This window comes from Eucalyptus grandis, chromosome 7 (assembly GCF_016545825.1).
Source record: "Eucalyptus grandis isolate ANBG69807.140 chromosome 7, ASM1654582v1, whole genome shotgun sequence".
In the NCBI taxonomy this organism is placed as follows: Eukaryota; Viridiplantae; Streptophyta; class Magnoliopsida; order Myrtales; family Myrtaceae; genus Eucalyptus; species Eucalyptus grandis.
The window spans coordinates 52,689,597-52,700,538 of NC_052618.1; positions in this window are offsets into that span (position 1 = coordinate 52,689,597).

Genomic DNA, 10,942 nt, shown 5'->3' on the forward strand with positions numbered 1-10,942 from the left:
ATGCAATCATTGCCTTCTCATTACCGATACACTTTTGATATTTGTTTCTAATGACATGTGTTGAAATTGACCTCATCTAGTATGCTTTCGCTACTAGAATACTTGTTATAATGAATACTATTTGATGTGCAGTATCCATTTCAGAATATTCTCAAATGACAGGTTCCTCCAGTGAAACCATGCACATTTCAAGAGGTTCTTGGTTATCCTTAAACCTTGCAATTCCAAATGGTTCATGGGTTAGCCTTAAACCATGCATTTTCAAAAGGTTCTTGGTTACCCTTAAACCATGCAATTCCAAAGGGTTCATGGGTTAGCCTTAAACCATGCATTTTCAAAAGGTTCTTGGTTATCCTTAAACCTTGCAATTTCAAATGGTTCATGGGTTAGCCTTAAACCATGCATTTTCAAAAGGTTCTTGGTTACCCTTAAACCATACAATTCCAAAGGGTTCATGGATTAGCCTTAAACCATGCATTTTCAAAAGGTTCTTGGTTATCCTTAAACCTTGCAATTTCAAATGGTTCATGGGTTAGCCTTAAACTATGCATTTTCAAAAGGTTCTTGGTTATCCTTAAACCTTGCAATTTCAAATGGTTCATGGGTTAGCCTTAAACCATGCACTTTCAAGAGGTTCTTGGTTACCCTTAAACCATGCAATTTCAAATGGTTCATGGGTTAGCCTTAAACCATGCATTTTCAAAAGGTTCTTGGTTACCCTTAAACCTCGCAATTTCAGAAGTTCTTGGCTATCCTTAAACCATGCAATTCTAAAGGGTTCATGGGTTAGCTTTAAACCATGCATTTTCAAAAGGTTCTTGGTTATCCTTAAACCATGCAATTCTAAAGGGTTCTCGGGTTAGCCTTAAACCATGCATTTTCAAAGGTTCTTGGTTACCCTTAAACCATGCAATTCCAAAAGGTTCATGGGTTAGCCTCAAACCATGCATTTCAAGACATAATTTCAAATGGTTCATGGGTTAGCCTTAAACCATGCATTTTCAAGAGATTCTTGATCTTCCTAAAATCATACAATTTACACGGTTAGTGGGATTGCCTTAAACCACAAGGTTAGTGGGATTGCCTTAAACCACACGGTTAGTGGGACTACCTTAAACCACACGGTTAGTGGGACTGCCTTAAACCACAAGGTTAGTGGGACTGCCTTAAACCACACGGTTAGTGGATCTACCTTAAACCACAAGGTTAGTGGGATTGCCTTAAACCACACGGTTAGTGGATCTTCCTTAAACCACAAGGTTAGTGGGACTGCCTTAAACCACACGGTTAGTGGGACTACCTTAAACCACAAGGTTAGTGGGACTGCCTTAAACCACACGGTTAGTGGGACTGCCTTAAACCACAAGGTTAGTGGGACTACCTTAAACCACACGGTTAGTGGGTCTGCCTTAAACCACAAGGTTAGTGGAACTGCCTTAAACCACAAGGTTAGTGGGACTGCCTTAAACCACACGGTTAGTGGATCTGCCTTAAACCACAAGGTTAGTGGGACTGCCTTAAACCATACGGTTAGTGGGATTGCCTTAAACCACACGGTTAGTGGGACTGCCTTAAACCACAAGGTTCGTGGGTATATCCTTAAACCACACTTTTCAAATTGTTCATAGGTACATCCCTAAACCACGCTCTTCACATTGCATTTTCATTTTACTATTGTTAAAAAAAAAAAAAAACAAACAAAAAAATTAGGTGTCACTTTATCTTTGAAAGAAATCTCTTTGAGCTTCCTCGAAGGCAGGAGCAAATTGGCCACCTAAAAAAAATTAATTAAAAAGATTAAAAAAAAAAAAAAAAAGAAAAAAAAAGAAAAAAGTTGGGGCCAATGATCTAAATGTGACTAGCCAAGCTCAGGAGGTCAGATTGGAATTAAAATGGCAATTGGGGCAAAATGCAATTTTCAAAAGTTGAGGGACCAATTCGCAAATTTTGTAAAATTTCACCCGAGCCCTTAAATCATCATCTTAACCCCAATTAAGTTGAAATTGAACTTGGGTCAGATCTAATTAATCGAATTGGGCGAAAATGACCGAATTACATTGAATTGGACATTTTCGGGCAAGAAAATGGCCAACTTTGAGGGACTCTCTTGCAAAATTGGGTGGAGACAATTGCGAAAAATGGTCAAGATCTTAAGCTACTATACATGAGGTTGCTAATTGATCAGAAATCGCGGCCAAATTGATGGATTAAAGCACTCAAACCAGCTACCAAAACCCAGCCCACGGTTAGGTCTTAATTCGAAGCTACTAAGTAGGCATATTGGTGGCCCCACCATATCTCACTCAGCCACCCATTTAGCTCAATATTTGCACGTGATGGAAGACCATATATAGGAGTGCAGGTGGACGGAAATTGGCCAGGGATAAGCTGCTGAAAGCACGGGAAAATCGCAGCAAAGTTTGCACACTCAACAGCTGCAGAAGTTAAAAAATTTGGCTAAGTCAGAAGAGTAGGTGAAGTAGCCCTGTTGACAGGCTTGGTAGGTGGACAAAAGGCTGACCAAAAATCCCTTAATTCGGGGGATAAGATCACTGAAGCAAGTTCTTTCAAGGGATGAGAGAGAGGAGACGAGAGGAAGAGGACAGAGCTCGGAATCGTTCCCCAAGGAGGCCCTCAGAAGCAACTCCAGAAAAGCAAACCCAGAAATTCCAGATCAACCTTTTGAGAGAAAAGTGAGATTTTCACAACCCTTCGGCAAAAGTTAGCCAAAACCTCCAACTAGAGAGTGAAACTTCATTCAAATATCTTTCCAACCATAGGTCGCACGTCCCAAATGGAGATCGGGAAGGCCTCCTAAAGCCCCCGAAACAGTGCCCTCTGGCGGCCAAGAAAGTCCGAAAATTTTTCTAAGTGTTGAGACTGGTTGGTCACGAGTGAGGAAAGCCAGTATTTTTGAGAAATTTGAGAGACAAATGAGGAAAATCTTGAATTTTAACCCAAACTAGAATACATATAGTTTGGCGTGGTGTCAATATTTCCAACAAAATACGTCTTGAAGTCTAATGTTAGAGGTCAATGAAAACCTTCGTTGTCAGTTCCTTTTTTTTGCAGATCTCATTTCCAGTTGAAGAAGCCAACTTCCACGTGCTTTCAGAGGACAATTTCTCGGTTTCCTTGGCCAAGAACCACTTGAAGAGAAAACTAGGAAGTAAGGTAAGCATCCTAGATGTACGTATTTTCGAGTTTGAGCATGTTTTGATCATGAAAATCAAGAGGAAACCAGCCCGGAAAACTGATTTCTGAGGTTGAAATTTTTCTAAGTGTTTGAAATCTCTTCAAGAGTGTTGCATGTGTGCTTCTTGGAGAGGTCGTTTTGATGTTGTTCGGTGAGTCATTTTCTATTATATTTGTTGCGTTTGAAAGCCCATATTACCTACTTTCACACGGATTAAGTAGAATTTCCCTTAGATCTCGTATGTGATGAGTGTCGGGGCTTGAATATGGGCATGTAATCTGTTTGCTTGACTTGGGTTCAAACCCAGATTTGCAAAATCATTCAAACCCCTGTATTTGAGGATGATTTTAGCTTGGTTCTAGTGTGTTTTTAGCTATGATTTCTATCTAATCTTGTTCTTTGCATGTGGTAGTATGATCTTAATACTTTAGTTCCACATGAGATTGCTTATGAGTGGAGATTGAAGGCTGCAAACATGGCTCGAGAAGGCTATTGGGGCTAGTTTAATGCACACCAAGTGTTCGACAAAATGCCCAAACTAAGCTTCGATCTTGAAATGGTCGATTTGAGCTTGATTATTGTGATATTCATGTGCTGTGTTACTCCATGTTAGCATAGATCGGTTTAAGGAATTATTATTATTATTTTTAAAAAAAAATAATTAAAAAAAGAGAAAAATATGAAAATTTCAAAAATATCAAAAAATGTTAGATAGCATCAAATTAGGATATAAATGACATATATTAAATTTTCCTAATTTTAAAAGGTCATTTTCCTAATTTAATGCTATTTTGGTATTTTATAACAATTTTTGTAAATAATCCATTTTGTGTAGATTAAAAGTATTTAAAGTAATTTCATGCATATAGAGTAATTTCATGCATATTTGAATTCTTATTTTGCTCATGGGGTCCTGTCCGGGCGTGATAACAAGGCCATGTAATATTATTTGCCCGACTTGTATCGGGTTTACCTTTTCGCGTTTATTTTCAAGTCATTTCAATTTCTTGATGTTTACTTACGCGCCGCTTTTCATTAATTTGAGTGTAAATTTCTCTTCTAAATTATGTTAGGATTAGTCTAGACATTAAAAAAAACTACAAAAACATTTGCATGAACACTTAGTGGTTTCATAAAGATTGTAATTGGTAATCAATAATGTGTGGCCATTTAGATAAATAACTTTTCAAGTTAGTGGTACCGCAAGGGTGCTAATAGAAACATTGGTGTAAACAGGTCCCCGTTCCTAGAAATCTCTGATTACGTAGGAATCGAGACACCACTCCCGTGTCTCGATTGGTTTCTAGCCGACCCCAATGGGCTAGTGGCGACTCCTAGAATTACATAGATTGTTAAAAACTAAAATTCAAAATCCAATGTCGCGAGAGGTATGGGCTTGGGAGAGCTCGCGCCTAATTTAGGGCCATTGGTCCGCCTCTTTAGGCAAATACCCCTAAACCTTCTTATTTTTCCCCGGACGGAAAAAAGAGGTCGTGACATATTTTATTGAATGAAGAAAGATAATGCCGCATTTTAACACACACCACCCTTGACCAACGGCTCAAGATCGGGGTTGACCACAGTTCACGTTACAAATGACAAAAACAAGAAATAGAGAAAGGAAAACTACAAGATCCCGCGCAGGGGATAAGACATAAAACGAAAGACTATACTAAACAAGAGTTGCCCTACTCTAGAGGGACAGTCATGACTTCAGAGGACTCGGCTTCCTCGCACGCCAGGATGGTGCATATGACATCCTCCTCGAATAGCTCGGTCACACCAAAGATGTCCTCCTCTTCTTCGGACAACATCCTTAGGGGTCCCGGGAAACGTCTCCTCCAAAGAACGGGAAAACGGGCTTTGATGGCCCTCGTCATCTTCGATCCGGCAATGCGTTCACTCGGTCTCGTGCCGCCTCGGCCTCCTTAGCCACCTCGGCCACCTCGACCTCTATGTCTTCCACGGCTTCCTCGGTTGTTATGGCCTCCCCGCTTCTCGATATATCCCAAGCCTCTTCTTTTGAAGTTTTTACGAGCTTCAATGGGTTTTCTCACACCCTGGCCATGCGATCCAAGACCCTCTGCAGGATTATATCCGCTTGCCAGCATGATTTTTCCTGCAGCTATAGCTGGCCTAGACAATTCGGGAGTCCTTGTGAAAGATCCTATAGGCACATGAATCACAGACACCAGCTATAATGTTTGAAAGTTGGATTCCTCTGTACATTCGGGCTCCACATAAGGGATGGTTGTCTAGTGGTAGATCTTGAAGTCAGACTCTCCATGGACTGTGACAAGCCTGTTGTCCACCACAAATCGTACTTTCTGATGAAGGCTGGAGGCAACAGCACCTGCCGTGTGGATCCATGGCCTCCCTAGTAGAAAATTAAAAACGCTTGGTATATCTAGCACTTGGAACGGGATTTGGAAAAGTACAGGGCCAATCAACAGCTCAAGTTCAATTTCCCCTATCACCTCCTTCATCCCGTCAAAAGCCCGCATAGTTGACTTGCCAGTATGAATTCTTCCAAGATCAACGCCAAGACGGCGGAGCGTAGCCAACGAGCATATATTGAGTGTCGAACCATTATCGATCAACACTCTGCAAACAATAGTGCTCTCATGCTTCACCGAAATGTGTAGCGCTTTAGTATGATTATGGCCCTCATGGGGGAGATCTTCATCAGTAAAGGAGATTTAGTCTTTTAGTAGAACGGCCCCAACAAACTCTTCCAATTGGACTTCATCGATTGATTCTGGCACATGCACCTCATTAAGGACTTTAAGCAAAATATCCCTGTGTTTCTCGGAAGATTTGAATAATTCTAAGAGGGAGATTTGAGCCGGCAGCTTTCACAGCTGATCCACCACATTGAACTCACTAGACTTTACTACAGCCAAGAATTACTTTGCCTCCTCCTCGATCACGGCCTTCTTTTCTACTCCTTTATCAGGAGCGTAACAGCGGCTTGATCGCGTGACAGTGTCCACCTCAGTTGTTCCGTAGTCCCAAGGTACAGCTTTGGGATCGAATTTGGGAGGATTCTCCAACACTATCACTCCATCTTTCTCCCATGGTGGCAATTCTATCGTGACTGGCGTTGCGTTCCCTCGCGTGACTTCAATTGCCGACATCTCCTTGACCATAAGGTCGATCACCATGGGTTCAGTGATTTCCATCTTAATATCATCAGCGGGCTCCTCATCAGGTAGTTCAATCACTGTTGGGGTTATCATAGCTATCACCCCTTCCTCATACAAAGTTAGGGTTTTCGAAATTCCAAGCATAACCTTCTTTGCCCAAGATATACAAGCAAACTTACAGAAAGAAGAGCGGAATGATTATGGCATTATCATGGACACGACCCCCTCCTCCTCTTCTCCGCGTCGGATTACCCCCATGGCTACCATCTTGCGAACGCGGTTCAACTTCTCTTCTGGAGTCACATCATCTTGACCTTCGTAATATCCTGCCAGCACTAAGGAGTTGTACAACCTGGAAGCATCCACCACTAGAGGCTGTTGACTCGCTCGCGTCTCCTTGGAAATTAAGTTCACTCCCCCTGTATGATTTGGTAGAGGGTTTTGTTGCACATTTGGTTGGGCCTCCTTGAAAGTCAAGATCTTCTTGTCTAGAAGCTGTTGAACTTTATATCTCAGCACGTTGCAATCATCTACATCATGCCCCCTCTCCCATGTGGTATTAGCAAGTCTTGTTCATATCGAACCCGGCGAACCTCGGGGGATTGTCCCTTGGTACTTCCTTCGCGACCATCCTCTTTTCGAGGAGCATGGGCAACAGCTTTGATAGCGGGCGCGGCAGTGGAGAAAAATCCTTTCGAAAATGCCTCTTGACGTTATCATATGCTCGTGACGAACTACCTTGGACCACTATGGGTTTATGCGCAGGTGTTGAGGACGGTCGAGGGAAAGGCGGCTCCTGCACAAGTGCTACTTCAACTGCGGCCTCCTTATCTTTTCTTGCCAGGAATTTCTTCGTGCCTCCGGTTGAAATCTTTCCCTCGACCATTGCCTATTCGACTCCTTCACCTACCTCAACTAGCTGCGAAAATGTCTAGCAACCTGAGAACACTAACCCTTGGAAGTATTCAGGGGGTAATGTCTTAAGGAACAGTTGTTTCATCTCCCTCTCACTCAAGGTTGGCTTCACTTGTGAGGCCATGGTCCTCCACCTTTGCGCAAAGGCCTTGAATGACTCGTTCCTCTTCTTCTCAATACGGGTCAATTCTTCTCTTGTGGGGGCGAGCTCGGTATTAAACCGGTATTGCTGCAAGAACTCGTTGGTTAAATCCTCCCAACTAGTGAGTTCTTCAATGTCCAAAATGCAATGAACCACGTTAGAGCAATGCCTTCCAAGCTATCTTGAAATGTGTGTATGAGAAATGGCACGTTGTCAGCATAGCGAGCCATTTTCCTCATGTAATATCTGAGGTGAGTCTTGGGACATCCCGTTCCGTCATATTTTCTTGTGAACTCAGGTTCTTTGAAGTTTTCAGGGAAGTTCGTCTTGGTGTATGGAGACAACCTATCAGCTCCTTTCAGTTCGTAACCTTGCAAGGCACACAGTCGCTCTTCCATCTTTGCCAAGCGTTTTTCACTCTCTTCACTTAGACGGGGCGTTAGGTTTTCCTTCGGAAGGGGATCCAAATTGACAATGATTGGCGTGACGAAGGAGCCTCCCAGCAGCTTTCTTTCCTGGGGGATCGGCAACGTGTATGCCTTCCGTCGACACCGGAGTGGATGTTCCAATGACAACCACAGTGGGGGGCTCCTTGAGCTTTTGGCTTATTTCAAGCATCATTGCGGTGAGTTGGGCCAACTGGTCCTCCATCTTGGCCATGCGTACGTTGGTGTCCTCGTTCTCCATTTTGACTTTCGCACGAGTGCGAATTGGGGATCTTCGCTTGGCCGTGTCGACGATTGGTAAAAGATAATCAATCGGCTAGTACCTAAATAAGGATAGATAAGCATGTGTAAGCATGGAGTAATGATTAGGCGGTCGGTCCATGACAAAGATATAATCGCCCCAATTTGCCCGTTTCATTGAAAACAAGGTTGCTACATAACGCAGGAAAAGACATGAGGGAGAGCCCATAAACAACGAAGCTAATCATGACTCTTATCTCCTGATGACGCGACTCGAGATAAATTCTTTAACATTGTAACATATGTGAGCATTGACCCATTATATATCGCACTTGACTCGATCTAACTAATGAGGACAGCTCCTGCTTGTGACTGCTCCACTAACTCGAGTCAACTTCAAGGCACGCTCCTTGGCTTCTTCGAGCTTCCTTTTGAGGCGCTTGATCTCGTCTCGATGGGTGGTCTTTAATGGCACGTCAGGAATCTTCAGGCGTAGGCTCTCTGGGATTTTATGCTTAAGGATGTATTCCATCGAGGCATAATAGGTCTTCTCTTGCCCTTCCAACTCCTCTTCAGGCCATATCAGCTTCTGAGGATGGCACATATCCCACATCGACTTGACTAACGCAACGGAGTCTTAGTGATCTTGGCATCCATCAGGGAAGTCTATCCTGAGTGGGTCTTCTTGAATCATCGGTGGAAGTTGTTGAACCTCTTGGAACTGGCGAGCCACCCTAGTGGGGTAATACTCAGTGACTCCGGTAATTCCCAACAAAGGAACAGGTCTAGTAAGCCCACACACAAACCGCGCTTCTCGAACTCGGAGCCATTTGGCATGCCATTGGAAATCTTCAGGTCCAAGGTTGGTCATGAAAGCTAACCACTCAGAATAATGATAATCGGGGGCGAACATCTTCCTATCTTTAAACTTCAGGATAGGGTAGCTAGAGTCAGAGATGTTCACAGTCATTAAACTACCAAACCCTTTAATGTGAGAGAAGAACCAAATTTGCAAGAGTTCAGGAGGAGCATGAAAAGTTTTGTTTTTGTTTTCTTTGAAACGAGTAAGGGAAAGAAAAATTTCAATCAGAACGGCGTTAACAAAGCCCTTTCTCATACATACCTCACAAACTACCCATGCCACGGAAGGGTTAATAGCGTTCCTACAATGTGGGAATAACACGAACCCGAAGAAAGCTAACAGGAAGATCCTATTCTTTTGAAAAAATGGGGCATTTTGAAAAAGCTCATTTAGGAATGAAAATGGGCAAGTCTTGCGATTAGCTTTCAAAACTTTCCTCACGTCATCCTCCTTAGTTCTAAGGAAATCGAATAAGGTCGATGCATGCTCAGTCCCTACAAGTGGGCCAATTAACTCTGACACCAGGGGCTTTCCCATGGCAACACTGTATTCTTCCAGGGTTGGAGTGAGTTCGTGATTGCTGAGTATGAACGTGCAAGTTTCAGGGCACCACACATGCGCTAACGCTTGTACTACACCAGAATGAGTTTCTATCTCTAATAGGGGAAGTAAACGTCCAACATATAATCGCACCCAATCACAGCCAGTTGGATCCAATTTATTCCACCACTCGCGAAGATCGGCTTTCGGGACGGAGATGATGCGAAGGTCGGGTACCCCCATCGTATGATTAACCTAATTTGTCATGGACCAACCAAAATGAAAGCAAATAAGTAAATTGCGAAGAAAAGAATTCAAGAAAAACTTACCCTACTCATTGAGCATCGATGTAAAGGTCATGGACATGCGCATGGACAGTGGTTCGATTTCTACTCTAGATGGCCCAAAATGAAGCCATGGGATCACAGGACTGAACCAACAAGCTTGTGGCTAGGTCGTGTCACCCATGACTCTGGCTTTGTCAAAGGACCGACCCGTGTCGCATGCTCGCAGACCAGGGTGGGGACCTCTGACATCAAGAAAGAAATTCCGAGGTTAAGGCGGGCAACTCGTACTACATGCTTGTAGTCGGAGTGATATCCACCTCAACACCATCCTAAATAATCCTATGCGGCCCAAGTCCGACGGCACGTAGTGTGTGCTATAGTGTAGTGCAATGCAGGGGACTCAGGCATGACAATTTAAAAACAATTAGCACTTCAAACATAAATAAACCATTCACTCTTGCACCCCCTACAAAACAAAGGTTAGGAATCACTACCCCTTATAACTCCCATAAACAATCAACATTTGACATGTTATGGATGCACATAATATCTTCGCTGCCAAACAAAAATATTTTTGAACAAGATTAATTTTGGCCTAAGTCCTCTAAGGTTTAAAACCAAGTCCCCAGCGGAGTCGCCAAGTTGTCGCGACCTACCCCTCGGGGGGGAGGGAACAGGTTTAGGGGTATTGCCTAAAAGATGGGCCTAAGGCCCATGATTAGGCGTGAGCTCTCCCAAGCCCATACCCCGCGTGACATTTGGATATTTCATATGAATTTTGCATAAAATGAGTCGCCACTAGCCTATTGGGGCCGGCTAGGAACCAAGTAAGGCATGGGAGCGTACCTCACTTCCTATGCTACCAGAGAATCTAGGTTGGGGACTTGATTACACTAATTGGTTCATTAATGCCATTCTGGTACCTAATCTTGTTCATTTTAATAAAATAATTCTTTCTCAAGCAGTTTGAATTGATTTTACTCATCCACAAACATATTAAAGTGATCATACGAGTGTAATCTAAACATGAACTATTAAACATACCATATGACTACACACATACCATTAAACACAACAAGATATACAATCTAAACATGCGATGTAATCAAAATAAATGCATAATTACACTTAAAAAACGACAACAACCTAACATTTCCTAACCAAACTC